Source organism: Pteropus medius, unplaced genomic scaffold, assembly GCF_902729225.1.
Source record: "Pteropus medius unplaced genomic scaffold, Ma_sr-lr_union100, whole genome shotgun sequence".
Classification (NCBI taxonomy): domain Eukaryota; kingdom Metazoa; phylum Chordata; class Mammalia; order Chiroptera; family Pteropodidae; genus Pteropus; species Pteropus medius.
In genome coordinates, this window is record NW_024346062.1 from 17,341,529 (window position 1) to 17,359,890 (window position 18,362).

At 31.8% G+C, this 18,362-nt stretch overlaps 1 pseudogene; it reads right to left on the bottom strand.

Moving 5' to 3' along the window:
* Positions 1-17,758: 17,758 nt before the first annotated feature.
* LOC120612645 (uncharacterized) lies at positions 17,759-17,876 on the bottom strand (annotated as a pseudogene).
* Between the last annotated feature and the right edge of the window lie 486 nt (positions 17,877-18,362).

The following is an 18,362-nucleotide window of genomic DNA, read 5'->3' on the forward strand; positions in this document are numbered from 1 at the left end:
CAGTGTGTGGAGTGTGATCCTGCAGAGTGTGACGCCCTTGATGTTTTTTTCCCTTGGCTCTTGACTTTTGTGTGAAAAAGACAAAAAGGATATGAGTGGAGTGGGAAAATAAGAGGGACCAAGAGAAAACAAGAAATAATTTAAATAATAATACGTTCTGGCATATTTTTCTCATTTCCTCTAGACACAATTTTAATTATTAATCTTATGGTTGGAAGAAACCTTGACATGCATCCAGTTCAAATACATCAAAGTCTGCATATTGTGTATTTGTAAAAAAAGCCGTTTTTTTCTTTTTCTTTTTTTTTTTTTGAAAGAAAGCACATTGAAGGTAGAGTAACAATATCTCATTTGTAGTATATGAGACTGTGGAAATGTCGCCTAATTTGGGGGGAGGAGGGTTTGCTTATGACATTGGTAAAACAATAAGAGAAATGGTATAAATATACATACCTATCCAGATTGTTTTGAAGGTGGCAGTGAAAATATTTTGAAATCTCAAAGTGCTATCAAAATATGAAATGCAATTATTATTTTCCTTTGCTTGTAGCAGAACTCAGAATTAAGATAACAGGACATCAGCTATAAATTTTGTTAGCTAAAGCAAGAATCTTTACTTCCTTTTTAGATTGAGAAAGACCTAGAGAAGAAAGGACACTATCAAAAGAAAATGATGAAAGCAACGCTGCTTAAGCAGACTTTCACAAAGAGAAAACGTACTACATAATAATAAGATATTCTACCCAATTATAGGAGCTATGTGGGGTCTAGGGAATAGCATATTCAGATGAAAGAGAAAATAAAATATATTAAAAAAATGAAATTGGAGGCTGAAGTCACGAAATGTTCTAACTGCTGGAAATAAAGAACCAGTACTCTTTTCAACATTGAACACTTAAATGAGAATGGTTAGAATATTTTAGAAACATAAATAGTGTCCTTGGAAATAATAAAGTCATGATGTGTCAATATACACTTATTAACAACTATTTTCTTTCTTTGTGGAAAATAAGCCCCAAAATTAGATGTTAGAGTAACAAGGAGTTTCGTTGAAGACCTGATCAAACATTTTGAGACAACTGGAGCAGATAAGAGAGAATACAATCTTGGCATGGTTAGGTATGGCTGGGTGAAGACTGTTAATAAAAGAATAGATAAAATTAAATATGATATTTATTGGAATCAAATATTCCATTACTCTAGTACAAGGACGAGTTGGGATTCTATTTGAAAATATTTTATACAAAGCAACATTTGTAGGGTAACTAAGATGGTCAACAAGTTATGGTAAACACTATGGAATTTACACTATTTTTTATTTCCCTTGAGACATAACTGATATACAACATTGTGTGAGTTTTAGGTGTAAAGTGTGCTGATTTAATATATGTATAGATTGCAATATGATTACCACCATAGCATTAGCTAACACCTCTGTCGTGTCATAATTATCATTTCTCTTTTTTGTGGTGAAAATACATAATTTTTTTTTCTCTTTTAGACATTTAAGGTCTGAACAGTCATCTTATATTTGTACATTTGGGCTTTTCTAGATATCTTCTTGGGTCAGAGAGATGTACAGTTTCTGGGGGGTGATTCTGTTGCACTTTTCAACATCGAAACAAATTTATGTAATAAATTAAGTTTAAATCGTAGTTTTAGATAACTTTTTAATTTTTTAAAACAATGATAGTAAGGATTAGAATTACAATTGATATATTGGTAAAAGGAGTGAACAAAATTAGAGAATGAAGAAATCATACATAGAAACAAATATTAGATGGCATTTTCTCTAAGACTTGAAAAGTGCACATCACTTCAGATATTTAGAGCTCCATCATGTAAGAAACAGAAGTGCTTTTCATTTTTAATTTGAAATGTAATGTCATTAAAGAAATAAACAGTAATTTATGAGAAGCATAGCCATTTTGAGTAGTTAATATGAAAATATTTTGATATTAAAACAGCAAGAGAATACGAGGTGACAATTTTTCAAAGGAGCGGCTAATTAACTGCTTAATAAAAACTACATTATAATTTTTGTCATTTTTCCTCTTCTTTTTTTTCATTTGGAATGAATAGATTCATATTAACAAGCCTGTCTTTTGCTTTAATAACCTATTTAGAGGACTTACAGTTCAAGTAGCCTTCACTGAAATAATCCCATATTACCTATTCAGCTATTATAAAACTACAAACATTTCTTTTATTATACTAAAATATATGGTAAGTTACAATGACACATGGAATATTTTCCTGGTAAGCATATTTTATACTTGATATGTTATAAAGAAATTCAGTACCTTGCTACCCAAAATAAACAGTCATTAATTAAAAGAATATCATCTTGTCAAAGTTTATAAAATGAACATTAATGAGTTTTCAAGGGAAGAATGTGCAGATGGCATGTCATTCTAACAAAAATATGAGGCCATTACTGGTAAATATTTTTAATGCTTAAATGGCCAAAATTTTTTTGCTCGTTTCTAATAGTTTAAAACCTGGAAAATATATATCTAAGAATTATAAAACAAGTTATGGTTACAACGACATGATTAATCTAGTGTGATTAAAGCATCACTTTAATATTTGTAGCACTGACCTTGAAAATCTGAACTTTTTGTATGTATTGTGTGGGGAAAAAATCTAAGGGCAATGCAAACATTTATTAGTAGGAATATATTTCAAATACAGCCCTGCCACCTTCTGTTCCTAATGTTTCCAATTTGTTTTGAGGTCAAATCAGTGGAAATAAAGCACTAATTTAAAAACATCAAAGGATTAATATTTTAACCCAACACAAACACATTATTTCTAGAATATCACTAACCTTAATTTCCCTATGTTCATTAATTCAGACTTGCAGAATAATTGTTTTCATTAGCCCATTTAAATTTTTTTCAAAAGTTTACATATAGATTATACAGAATACTTTTTTTGAGTTTTCATGTATATATTTATTATGTTATTGAATTCTAAAATAGTTTTAATTTTTGATTTTCTCCTTTTAAATTTTTCTTTTACAGTATATGCAAGCTATGACTGGAAATTTTTATTATATAAAATGAAATTTCAAGAAATTGAATTAGCAGAAGGCACTGTAATTCTGGGTTCAATGACAAAAGGAGAATGAAAGATGAAAACCTTAGACCCTAACTACAATAAAGAAAAATTTGATGACACCAGGGGAACACTTTATGTGGCCTATTTTTAATTTAGTTAATTAAATGTCTTATGTCTAAAGACAACATTTCAAATCTATTCTCACAGGCACATCATTAAGGGAAAAATACTATAACAAGAAGAGATTCCAGGTTACACATACAAAATAGAACATGATACAAACCCATCCTTTGAGGACATTTATACTGTTGTAAATTTTTGATGCTATGTAAAATATTTGAAAAAAGTCATTAAAATTGATGTTGACACATGTATTAGAAACTGCTACCATCTCATATCATTGGTAATACCATAAAACAGAAATTTAGATGTAGCACAGAAATTAGCATGAAATTTTGTGACAGTTCATCTAGGACAAAGCAGTAAAATTCTTTAACTCTTGGTAAACCCTGTCAAACACGAAATCTGCTTTTTTCTTATATGAACTTTTCCATTTTGTGTTATTTTTTCTTACTTAATGTTGCAAATGACACCCTTTGGAATACTGCTTTGTCACAGAGGCCAAATATTGCATATGTGACTATCTGGCAAGCTTCTATTCTTATCTCTAGTAGTTTAATATGAAATGTTTTAAAGGACTCCTGAGAAATTGGTGGTAAAAGAGGAAGAAGAGACCTTCGAAATGCCTGTTTGTATAGACTGACCTTCATAATCATTGCCACAGGACTCTTGCTATGTATCCATGGATGGTTTGTTACATCTATTTTCATTTCCCAATATCAAAGTAATTTCTGAACATGTAAATTATTATCAATTCCTTCTGTGGGTCTAGATAAGTACTTCTGTCAAAATTTAAAAGTGAGAAGAAATTTTAGTTTTATGTATGTAATCAAATACTTTCATTGTCTAGATGACATCATCGAGGATTTTCAACACTTACTCAATATTTAAGTTTATATATATATGTACTACTAATTAGTTATGGAGAAAGGTATAGAACCAGGTATTCAGACTAAAACTGTGGTGTTCTTTCTATTTTGATCAATGATTCATGTCCTACTACACTCCCACTTACTCCTTTCCATTCTTAGACCACTAGACCTCCTATCTATTCCTCAATATTCACAACTAGCTTCCAATTTAGAGATTTTCCTTTAACTGTTCCATATTCCTGATATTTATTTTTTCATTCATTTATTCATTCATTCATTCTCTCTCTCCATTTTTTTGGTTCTAGAAAAATATCCTTCATTCCACTACATACTACAATAAAGTTTGTATTCTGTGCTTTTTCTTATCCAGAAACTACACTCTAGCATTAATTTTGAAAGAAAGTGGCCAGGAAGTGTCAAAGCTATTTTAGATAAATAGTAAAGCCTTTTGGTTACAGAAAAGGAATGGATATAAAGACAACAATAAGAAGAACATCCGCAACTGAAATCAGAGCTCAGATTACCAGGAAGTGGTATCAAAACACTGGATTGAGAACTTATACTATTCAGTTTTTCTTGGACTTTAGGTTCTATTTTAGGGGTTTTGACCTTAGTGTGCTTTAGAATCACCTGAGTTGTTACTCCAGATTGACCAAACTGAAACCTCTGAAGATGGTGCCCAAGCAGTTGTATTTGCCCAACAATTTGTTCAAGTGACATAAATGTCCCTGCTTTATTAAATGTATTTGAGAACCCTTGTATTATGTGACATTCTAAGACCACCAGAAGTCATTCAGAAACTTATAGGTAAATTTTTCACCCCTGGGAGAGGGCGGCTGATACAAATATTTCAGAGTTATGTTGCACCAGAATCAGATTGATAAATGTATTGAGATACCCAAATATCGACTTTTAATCAGTACTGCATTATGAAAACCAAAACAATGAATGATACAAAGTTCCTCAATCTAACAGGGGAAATAAATCATCTAAAGATGAGTAAAGTTGAATGTTTATACACCATATGCCATGAGTTCAGTCAAATGTTAATATGAATTCAAACAAGAAATTATTTCTGAATCAGATGATATGGAAAGTATTCATGACAAAGATCTTAGGAAGTGGAATGTCAATTTTAATGGATGGAGATGAAGGAGGGTCATGTGCTTGGTTTTTGATTCAGAGTGTTTATATAAGAGCTGAAATTTTAAAATTGTAGGTGTACATTAATGTTATTATTATTTTTTTTACCAAATTTAATGTTTTCAACCTTTATTTCTTCAAATATTTTTTCTAACTCATTCCCTCACCTCTTTCTGTGATCTAATTATGAGGATATTGGCACATTTAATTGTATTCCATGAGTTTTTGAGATTCTGCTCATTTTTCATTTTTATCATTCTTATCCTTAGACTAGATAATCTCCATTGATCTATCTTTAAGTTTTCTGAATCTTTCATTGTCTGCCCAAAACTGTTGTTCATCCCTCTAATAAATTTTTGATTTCAGTTATTATTCTTCTCAACTCCAAAATTTCTGTTAATCTCATTTTTATAATATATCTTTATTAATATGAGTAAATCTGGAATTACGTGTATCTTGTGCAGGGGTGTGATACAGTCGTATGGTGATTAATGGAAAGGACATGAAGTAATTTTTCTGGTAATAAATAAATGTCTTGCACACTAAACTAGCTTAGAGGGGTTTTTTTGGCTAAATAAGTAGAGAAATTTATAAACATGGCTTAATAAATACCTATTTATTAGTCAAATTTAATAAAAGAATTTTAAAAATTGGATTATCTTTTCTTTTCATGAATAAAACTTTAAGTAGAGAGTCTTAGAAGTGACTGAAAAAACTGTTTGAACTAAACTTTTAGGTTCAACCAATTTGGACTCACCATGCTAATTTAAGTTTTCAGAAAATTATTACATTTATTTCACAGCTATCTGTTAACAGCTGATCCAAGAATACTGTTCATTCCAATCCTGAAGTGTTCGTTGCTAACTAGCTGATTATTTGATTATTATGTTTTCCTAAATAGCAAAAGTATTTTCTCAGATGAACTGGTAAAAAAAATATTTCATTTTCTCCAAAAAGGCTATCCTTCCTGGTTAGTTACTTAAAATAACAGCTGTGGATTTGGATGCCCATTAATGGCAATGGTAGTGATGATGATGACAGCAAAGGTGAGATTAAAGAGTTACCAGGTAAAGAAATAGCTTTGTTATAGAATGGTATCAATGAACACATCCATATAGTGTTTGCCATTGTATTTACAAGTTTCTGAATACCACAGGGTTTATAAGTAAGGCAGCAAAAAGAAAAATAGAAGTGATGGAAAAGGAAAAAAATTTGATTTAAAAAAGACAAACTTCGAGACAGGTCATTCAATCTTCTGCACAAAGCTCTGGATATCAGTAAACTCAAGTGCAAAGTCCCACTTTTCCGCTAATATCTTAACTCTGAGTCTGAAATAATTACTTTATAATACTCTCTTCTGTAGGAGAAAGACAATGATAGATATAGTTAAAGACAAACAAACATATTGTATATAAATGTTCAAATACTTTGCCAAATAGTCTAATTGTATCTTGACAAGAGCTATTACCCAAATAACAATAAACAAATTTTGGTGACTCACAGGGTTTCAATTACAAGATAAAGTGCATAAAGTGCACATACCACTGTGCTCTTGTGCATTTATTTTCCTTGCAACTAAGAAGTCAGCAGCCCTCTGGGGTCTTGTCTCCATAGGCAACCCAGTAGGTGAGTAGAGAAAGCTATGCTAAAAAGCACTTTACCTTGGTCACTGTTGCTTCATGATCTTCTGAATTACAGCAAAAGATTCCTAAAGCCGCTGTTTTTGTATTTACAAATTTCCAGAATAATCATGACCCATTTTTGTGGTGGCAATTACAAGGACATCAGAGCCCTCCTACACAATCTGAATCAGTCCTGCATGTCAAATAGTACAGATGGAAAAAAGAAAAATATCTAAACTTTCAGGCAGTTTTGCAATGCGGAATACTGTGGAAGAACCTATTGCAAAAACGGCACAGTACATGATAAGGATAGAGATGACCTTATTCCTAGTCTTGAGTTTGTCATTAATTAACTGTGACCGTGGGCAAAGTGTTTTTCATCTCTATGCTTCTAAAGTGTAAACTGGATAGATTAAATGATATCTAAGTTCTTTCCAGCTTTTAAAATTTCAGCTAGTTGCCACAGACTAGCTCTTCTTTAAGATATTTATTACACAAACTGGGAAAATATACTCTCCATTGCTGCCAGTAGTGCACATACTACCTACCATCTTCTTTCCAAATGATTACCTGGAAAGAATATAGGTATCGCTTTGCAGACTTAAACCCCAAACCTGTAGACACACCTTAACTTGCGTGCCTGTTTTCTAATACTTCTCCCACAGTTGCTAGCCATCACATTTTTAGTAATATCATATTAGTCATCTTCCAAATCCTAGGTGCAAATATGGTATCTAAGACGTTCATGAAGAGGGCCCGGTCCATATATTTAGACAACATGTACTAAAGATTCTTTCTTCAAGTTGTGTGTGTGTGTGTGTGTGTGTGTGTGTGTGAGTGATTTTGTCTTTCTTTTTGTCTTCTCCGAGGACTAAAGTCTCAATTTTTATCTCTGAAGCTGTATAAATAGTTCTCTATCTCAATTTCTGACTTAATAACTTAAAACCTGTATGACCAGGGAGATGATACTTAATCTTTTAAATCTTAGACTCGTCAACATAGAGCTTTTGTCAGGAGTAAATGTACATATGAAAGTGGTTCACTTGATGATCTAATTTGGTGTGGTACAAGAAAGCAACTTAACTTTTTCTCACCACTGTACCTTGAAATCACTCTATAAAATATTTTTTTCTTTCCTATGGATGAATTCTTAATTTGAACCCACACTTTTCTTATCATATTCAGGAATATTAACAAATAATTTCATTTTTTACAGATATTAATATTCAAATACAATCTAATATTTTATTTTGTTCCCATTGTATTTTTTAAAATCATCTCTCTAGATTTTAACCTCTTTGTAAATAAGGATTATATATCATAAATAATGATAATTTCTAACATTTCGATAATTTCTATTACTTCTAGGTAGTGACAGAGGAAATAAAAGTCATAGAGGAGTAGACACAAGAGTGGAGAGGCATGTGATATAATGGTTAAAGTATAGAGCCAAAGCTTGAATTAAGATTCCAGTTCTAATGTGTATTAGCTGTGTGAACTTCAACAGTGACCTAGTGAATCTGTGCTTTAGATTTCACATCCACATTTTGGAGATGATAATAACACTGGCCTCAGAAAGTCATAGTTAGAATATAACAAATCATTATAAGTTAAGCACAGAGAATGACAAATGGAACTTAGGAAATACTAAATATGTATTTATTTTTTATCATAATTATTAATATTGATTAAGTTCTGAGTGTGTACTATGCATAGTCTGTAGTCAGGGATGTAACTTAAGGTTGAAAATAAAGAGTTATTCCAGATGCATTCTTGTTTGGGACTACAAAAACAGTATTAAAGCTTGGCTTCCCCAAATATTTTCAAAGTGTAAAAATGGAAATGCTTACTAGAGAATATTGTTGTAACGATATTGATATTATGATTCGTGTGTGTGCATGCATGTGTGTGTATACTTTTAATATTTTTATAGTCACTTTTCCCCAAGGTCTGTATGTGAGCATCACTTCTCTCTTTCACCAATAAGATTGTCTCTTTGGGTCTAAAAAAGAAAAGAAAAAAAATCAAAAAAAACTCTTCAAGTCATCATTAGACTTACAAGGACAAACTGAAAAATGAATTCTCATAGAAACATCCATGCTTGGGATGTTGGGCCAATTATCAATGTATTTTCTGTATTTTCAGCTAAACATTTGAACTAATCTTCTGTGCCTTCTGAAGGGACTGATTTCTTTACCAAAGATGTATATAAATCTTATAAAAGTCATCAAAGAAGATATATTTTTTTCAGCTCAATACCTCAGACTGGTTGCTGATATTTAATAGTTGATGACAATGCCATGTAGGTTTTGACATCTGGAGTAACATACTCTTTTTCTGATATAAATAAAATTTCTCTCACCATGGCACTGCTATTTCCCCTGAAATATCTCAGTAATGTGCTACTTTTATATATAAAAATCAGCACTATGTATCTGATATTATAATAGAGTACTTCAAAATCAGATTTCTATACTTTTTATCTGTGTCCTACTCTACATAAGGAAATGTTTTGGGGTTTGTTTGTTGTTGTTTTTTTGTCAATTTATGTGTCTAAAATTTGACACTTGAAATATTCAGAGCAACCACATTAATGGAGATTTTTGTACAAACACAAACACATTAATACAGCAGGAAAGCAGAGTTTGAGCCAGTTGTTGCATGGAAGACATCATTTTGAAAACAAACAGTGTGTTAAGTCCAACTGCCATCACAGTGACAGTACAACAGCTAAAAGACAGAATTCTTGCTAAGACTTCTACTTTACTTGTTAATGATTGAAAAGAAATTCATTGTGATACCAGAAAGAAATGTAGGTTTTTAGAATTTTTATTTTCCTAAAAGAAACAGCTACATAAAACAGAAATGTGTACTCATGTTCTTCTCAGTTGTATTTATTTTAATAGGTAGAAAAATAAGTTGCATCAATTTAAATAAAATTTGTATTTTACTTTATTCCTAAGTCTTTCATTTGGGAAAAATCCTCTTCTGAAAATACAAAAGTCAAATATTTGCCCTTTTTATTTCTCAGCTATACAATTGAAGAAAAGCTAAAAAAATCATTTTCCTACTCATATGCTGTTTTGTTCTCTATCCAATTAGAAGCAAAATGTCTTTGAAGAAAAAAGGATGTCAAAAATATGCCAGGGTTGAGGAAATTCATAGAGAGTGGTTTTCCCCGATTTTTCCTGAACTTGGTGTTCAATGTATAAAAGTTAGTACGTTTACATATTATTCTTTCTTATTTTTAGCCCATAAGACTTGAAATAAAATAATTTTCAAGTTTGTTACTTGCTATTGTTATAGTAAAATAAAATATTTCTAAATTTATTCAGGTTATTTTGTTCCAGTTTTTTATTCTGTGTAATCAAAATCCCCGAACCTGGATATTTATGAAAATGTTAATGTGTAAATATTCATAATAATTTACTTACATGTACACACATGCACAGAGTAAACTGAGTTAAGGAAAGTGGTGTTCAGCCATCTCGTAGGGCCATAGTATGGAGATTACTGTAATAGAGCCTTTCAAAGGTTAAACTACACTTCAGGTAAAATAGATTAACTTTATAGCTATTTCAAATTCAGGAGAGGAACCTGAAACAAACGAATTTTTGTCTGCCTCCAACATATAACAACAAGATAGGTGATGATAGGTAGATAGATGATAGATAGATAGATGATAGATAGATAGATAAACTAATAGGAACAGAAATATATATATAGTTATATAGTTACGTATACATTTTTCCATATATCACTTTGAAATGGTATAAATTTGAAATGAACTCTGTGGTCAAATATATGTAGGAAAATAGGGAAAGTTAAATGGTTCTTTTTATTTCGTATAAGAATACTCCTCATTATTAACATAATAAAGAAGATTTCGATTTAGAATATGCCTAACACCCACCAATTGCCTATTAACACACTCAAATGTTTATCAGGGTTTTTATCAGTTCTATGGCTACTAGTAATGCAGTCTTCCCTGTTCTCTATCAAGGAAAAATTTACCTAATCACAAATTCCAATTATTTTCACCAGCCACAAAACTTTTAGGTGCTTAGATAAAGTGCCATTAATCTACCAGGGCATTATATTCAATGTCCCGAGAGATATAATGGGATGCATTTAATCCATCCATGACTCAAGAATATTTCTAGTTAGCTGTAGTGTTGTAAGTGTGCTAAGTATATGTATTAAGCAATTTCAGTAAATATAAATTTTCAACATATATAACATCTGGTATTTAGGGATAAACAGATGGCTCAAGTGCAGATGTTTTCAGATATTGGCTACTGTTGTATTATAGATCATAAATCATGGTTATATCCAAAAACTCTTAAACTAAAGAAGCTGGATGCAAACTTTCTTACCAATAAGAGAAGTCTCTAATGGTAGGTAAGAAAAAAATATACCAAATCTCTATTTATTTAACTAGTTAGTTTTCTCACGCTGTTTTAATTATACTCGAAAGGGATATAAAGGACAAATTAGAAAATCAAATACATCCCTAAAAATGATGAGTATACTCATAATAAACATAACTAATATTTTTCTCACCTTCCTATGTGCCAGTCACTTCTGTAAGTTATAGATATAGACATATATTTCAGAGATCACTGTGTTATAAAGAGACTGTGTAATGTGACTTCCAAAAAGAGCTTATAAGTATAATTTGCATGACTGTCCTTGTAAAGCCCAAAATAAAGGATGGATGGACAACAGAGATGTTCTGACAGTGGACAGACAGTAGCAGAGAAATGTCTTAAATTTCAATTAAGACCTTTGGTTTTATAAGCAACTCACACATAATGTATATAATGAGACATTATTTTTCAAATTTCATAGTATTTTGATGATCTCAGTGTTATTCCCATCTCACATTTCTAACCATTATAACTCAAATATCTTAATGACAGTTTAAGGATCTGGTCACATCAAATCTTTGGCATTCATAAGAGATATTTCCAAATACTTTTATAAACACAAAGTCAGACTACACTTTAGGACTCTTGCAGAAGTCATGTTTACTGGACACATGACTACATTTCTCTGTGGTTTGAAATAAATACACTTTGCCCTCTTTAGAATGACTTTTATTCTTCTATCACCCATTTTCTCCACCTGATAATGCAATAACTGAACCAGGTTGGTCATTTAAGTGACTGGTATGTCTCTATTGATGTTTAATAATAGCAATTAACTGTATTCTCGTTACTGCATTAGGTTCAACTCCACCCTCAGGTCTACCCCACTGAGTCTTCGACCACTATGTGTGACATTCTCATTATCAACTCTCTGTCTCTCCCTTCCCTCAGTTATTGTCTCATGCTGTACCATTCTATAACCATAATTTCACAGAAGCCACACATTACTTCAGATGTCATAATGCAACCAACAATAGTCATAATACTTTTTCATAATTTTTCACAGTGGTGTATTTTACAATACTTTTTCATAATTACAGTTGAACAACGTGCTCCTCTTTTCTCATTGTTCATGCCATTGATAAATTCCATTAAAGAGGAACTAACAGAATACAGAGTATTATCCCTAGAGGCTATTTGCATTTATTTTGCTTTAGTTAATAGAAATCTTGTGTTTTCATTAGCAAGGAATCTCAATATGGAGATGTGGTTTTGCTGATGCAAATATTTAAAAAAATAAATAGAAAAGTGGCAACTAGCTGAGCAGACTGGCTCCAACATGAAACATATCATGCTGCCCACTATGATATGTTATACCAGAAAAGAAGTTAATTGAGTCATCAACACAATAGGCTAGAAGAAAACCTATGGTGTTAATTAGGCTCATAAATGAAAATGCCTTGTTATTCCTTACCATATCCTTTTGCCCATGATCTTTATATTGAATAACTTAACATGCATTGCCACACATTGTGCACACAGCAACACTTTCATTCCAATACCTCTAACACAGAATCCTTCCTGCATTGCTGATCTTGAAAGCCATCTTTCTGATAAACTAAAAAGAAAAAAAACCATCATTTCAAGAAAATAATGGGGAGACGAATTTCAACCACAGATTTCAGTCATTCTGTTAGAACTTGATGGCATTGTTTCTTTACATCCTCTTTTCCTTGATTTAGAGCAATGTCTTTAAGCAGCTACTTTACATGCACTTTCATACTTATCTTATTACCTAGATATGGATCTCTGGCAGGCAAAGTAGCAACAGGACAAAGTAAACTGTGAGAAATTCATTTTTCTTAAGTAATGTTGAGGCATCCCATATAAGTAACTATGTAGGTACAGCTAGTCCTCAGCAACTATATTCAGGAGGTGACCAACAATCTTTCTATTGTCTGTCTGTCTGTCTGTCTAGCTACCTAGCTAGCTAGCTATCTAGCTATCTATCTAGCTATCTATCTTTCAATCTACCTACCTATCTATCATCTATCTATCTATAAATATATACACACTGATTGGCTGTACTTCTGGGGGAAAATGCATGGCTGGTCCTCAGCAAATGTTTTAAAGAGGTATATGGCCAACCATATATTTTTTCCCCCAGAGGTATAGCACAATCCAGGAGGGCACTGGTTCTGGAGTCAGAAGACCTGGTCTCACTGTTTATTTACCACAGATCTTGGATCATTTTAATTTTAATAGAGGAAAACATTGATAACATTTCACAGAGCTTTAATAATCAAATAAGGATATAGAAATAAATTTCCATAAATTTCTAAATAATTATATAGATGATAGTAATTATTACTTAGATAATACCTGACCATTTGAGACCTTAGATTTTTTATAGCACTTGATCTCCACACCTACCCAACTGTTGGTACACCCAAATGGAATCAGGCTATGGTTCTTTACTGAGCATTTCACACTGACCTATATACCATGATAGAAATGCATATTTCAGATTTTATTGTGCTAGGTAAACCTGTAGCCTAAAAGTAAATGAGTTGGTGCTAAGAAAATGTTGGCTTCCTGCTTTACTATAATTAAGCTATTAGAGCGAATATAAGAGTAAGAATGAGAATAAATAAAAATAAAAATTATGAGGTCAGAGTGCCTGCCCTCTGCCAGCAATTTTATATATCTATTATCTCTAACCTTCAAAAATTTTATCAAATAAGAGTTATATGTTTGGCCAAAAACATATCAAAACTAATAGCTGGAGTAGAGCACAAGTTCAAATTTGTCATTCTCTAATGCCTGTCTAAGGACCTTCTGCTATATAACTGCCTCTCTAGTTTTGTAGGCACAGTGACTTAATTCAAGAGGGAATATTTAAGAAGATTTCACAATAAGTGGCTGTTAGCAGAAGGCATTTAAGAATGTTCTCATGGTCCAGTACTGAGTAATCATCTGCTTGGACAATACAAAGGGCTGAGATAACATTAGCAGTGTTTATTAATATGCATACCATAGAGAATATTTGAAACAATTTGAATAATTTTAGAATAAAACAAAAAGTATCACTTTTTTTTTCTTAGTAGTAGAATGATTTATACTAGCTTCCCCTAGCTGCATTAATAAAGATTTATTTCTTGCTTATATCAAGTCTGAAGCAATTCAACAGTTTTTATTTTCTTTTGTTTTGTGGTAACTATGCCTTCTGGATCAAATGGCCTCTAGTAGGGAAAGTTAGGAGAGAGGATGCATACCAGTTTTTAGTTGCATAAGCCCAGAAGTCACACAAATCACTTCCTCTCATAGTCTATCAGCCAGATCTGGTTAAATGGGCCAACCTAATTGTAAAGAAAACTAGAAAATTTTGATCTGCATATAGATATTTTGTGTATTATATGCTTCAACTATACTTTGGTTTCTGTTTAGGTTCATATTTCATGAGGCAATGTCCTTATACCAAATTATGTGAATAACTGGACCAGCTATTATTTCAAAGCCAAATCTATTTATTGTCACTATAGATGCTAAAGTTTGTGCCACCTTCTTACACATGAGAAACATTGGACTCTAGGTCTCACTTTTTTCCCCTAGGTCATCACACTATCAAAATACAATGCAGATCAATAATGCAGCTATAGTGCGGCATTATCAATGTAACTATATTATCAAGACCCTTCATTCTATCACATAGTTTTTTTCTAATAAGATACCTTAGTATTGAAATCTGAGAGCTTAATGTCCAAAGCTTTCATTGGTTAAATATTCTTATCAGAATTTAATTCAGATTATAACAAATAAATTCAGCTTTATTATGTATATATGACATAATCTCACCCAAGAGAGTGTAGAAAAAATAAGCAATTTTCAGGTAATAGAGTTTGTCTTGAATACTATAAGGAAAAAGACTTAAAGAAAAATTAACATCACACTATAATCTAGTTGGTAAATTTGTTTCCCTCAGGACATGGGTTAATAATTGAAAGTGATGTATATGTAGAAAACAGGAGCCAAGTTTCTCACTGTCAGAGAAAGAAGTTCAAATAAATAAGTAAGTAAGTAAGTAAGTAAGTAAGTAAGTAAGTAAATAAATAAATAAATAAATAAATAAATGTGAGTGAACAGGAGGAAGCCTAGAGTGAGCCCTGTGGGGCTAGATAATATCAGTTTGAACTTCTGTTTTTGTTTTTGTTTTGTTTTTTTTTTAAATATACAATATGCCTATAGGTAAAGCAGAAATAAAATAAATATGTGCATATATACAGGTTAGTATACACAGATACATGACCTAGCATTGTCCCACTTGGATCTAGAAGCTGTGAAACTCCAGTAGCAACAAATACACCTAGGGCCTAGGTCTTAGTTCCTAGATATAATCCACAATAGAATAAACCAGTGCTCCTTGGAGAATTGGTTTACTGTATGGTCAAAGATTGATTCTAGGGCCAGAATATATCCAAGAGGAGCCTGAGGCATCTTCTGTACCAGAGAGTATAGATGTACTTCATTTAAGAAAAAACAAACAAACAAAAAAAAACAGGTTAGGGGCACGTTAAAAGGAGACAAGACCAACCTGAAAGAGTACTGAGTGGCCAAAGATAAAACAGATTGAGCAACAAAATAAATAATATATTTTATTACAATCCTAAGTATAGAATAAATATCCTGTCACTATACTGATATAAATAAACAATTGAATGAATAAATGAGGAATAAGAGACAACTCTATCTTACAGAAGAACTCCAATTAGTTAGTGTGAAAATAATGATGGAAATTGAAAATCATCATTAGAAAACCATAGTAGTAATTGTTGTAGGTAAGACCTATAGAAAAATGCTAAAATCAGTCTGGGACACTTTAAGGAGAAGGAGAAATTTGCATAATCACAAATACTTTGATATCTCTCTAGGAGGTGGGGCTTAATCTCCTCCCTTTGAGTGAGGGCTGAACTTCTTGACTCAGTTATAATAAATATAGTATGGAAAAGAAAAAAAATAGTTACTTTACAGTGGAGGAACCTGGAATGTACTACTTTCACCAAATGAACAAGACCAGAAATAAAGCATGTTGACATGATGTGCCTTGAAAAAAATGCAGTGAGATGGGAGAATCACCTCCCTGGTAGTCTTCTACCAAATTTATAACCATCAAAGTTAATAAGTAATTCTTTAAGTTGATCTATTAAGAGTAATCTGACTTGCATTTTTGGGATGTGGATTTTAATGCTTTTTGCTTTCTCTATGTCTATCTCACATAAGGGGCCAAGCTATAGTTTTAAATTCTAGGTTCCCATCCTTTACTAAATATTTACTAACTTCCATATCTATTAATAAAAATACAAAGACTGCTTCAATTGAATGTTTTACTTGTGTAGTAGACCAGGTAAAAGGTATAAATAGGTCGTCTAAATTGTATTTACAAATAATTTATTTTGTACCACCTTTTATCCAGCTTTATTGAGATATAACTGACATTCAGCATTATGCAAGTATATGGTGGCCAATCTGGTGATTTGATATATGTATCTATTGTGACATGATTACTACAATAGGATTACTTAACAGCTCTATCATCTCACACAGTTACCTTTTGTGTAGGTATAATGAGAATACTTAAGATCTACTGTCTGAGCAATTTTCAAGTATATAATACAGTATTATAACTCCAGTCACCATGTTGTACATTAGATCCCCAGAACTTATTCATCTTATAACTGGAAGTTTGTACCCTTTAACTAATATCTCCCTATTTTCCCCAAACCCTAGTCTGTTTGCAACTACCATTCTAGTCTGTTTCTATAAGTTTGGCTTTTTTAGATTCCACATATATTTGAGATTATGCAGTATTTATCTTTCTGTGTCTGACTTATTTCACATAGCATAATGTCCCCAAGATTTATTCATGTTGTTGCAAAAGGCAAGATTTCTTTCTTTCTTCTGGCCAAATAACATTCCAGTGCATATATATATATATATATATATATATATATATATATATATACCATCTCTTCATCTATTCATTCATAGACAAATACTTAAGTTGTTTTTATTTCTTGGCTATTTTAAGTAATGCTGCAATAAACATGGAGTACAGAAATCACTTCGAGAACCTGATTTCATTTCCTTTGGATAAATATCCGGAAGTAGAATTGTTGGATCAAATTGGTAGTTCTATTTTTAATTTTTTTGGAACGTTTACATTCCCACCAACAGCACGCAAGTGTTTCTTTTTCTCTAAATCCTCATTGACACTTATCATATCTTGTCTTTTTGATAATGACCATTCTAACAGATGTGATGTGATATTTCATTGTGGTTTTATTGGAATTTCCCTGATGAATAGTGATGTTGAGCATCTATCTTTTAATGTACCTATTGGCCATTTGTATGTCTTCTTTAGAAAAATGTTTATTTGGGTCCTTTGCCTATTTATTTATTTATTTATTATTTATTATTTTTTTAGGCGAGGCAACCTTTGGTTGACCTCACAGATTGCAAGGACCTTGTCAGCTTGCAATCTCTTATTTTTTTATTTTTTTTTTATTTTTTATGCCTACAGCAGCTGATCTTCCTAGGTAGTCTCCCATTCAAGTACTAACCAGGCCCGACCCTGCTTAACTTCCGAGATCAGACGGGATTGGGCTTGTTCAGGGTGCATGGCCATAGACGCCTTTGCTCATTTTTGATAGAGTTCTGTTTTTTGCTATTGAGTTGTATGTATTGATTTTTAATCCTTACCAGATATACGGTTTGCAAATATTTTCTCCAATTTTGTTTTCATTTGCTGACTGTTCCTTTTTGCAGAAGTTTCTTAGTTTGACGAAGTCTCATTTATTTAATTTTGCTTTTGTTGCATGTGCTTTTGGTGTCATATCCAAAAAAATTATTGCCAAGACCAAAGTCAAGAAGGCTTTCTCCTATGTTTTTTTTCTAGCAGTTTAAAATTTCAGATCTTACATTTAAGTCTTTCACCTATTTTATTTTAAAATTTGAGTAAGGTTAAGATGGGAGTCCAATTTAATTCTGTATGTGATTACCCAGTTTCTTAATATCATTTATTAAAAAGACTATTCTTTCCCCATTGAGTATTTCTGGCTCTCTCTTCAAACATCAATGAACCCCATATGTGTGGGTTTAATTCAGTTCCTTTGTTA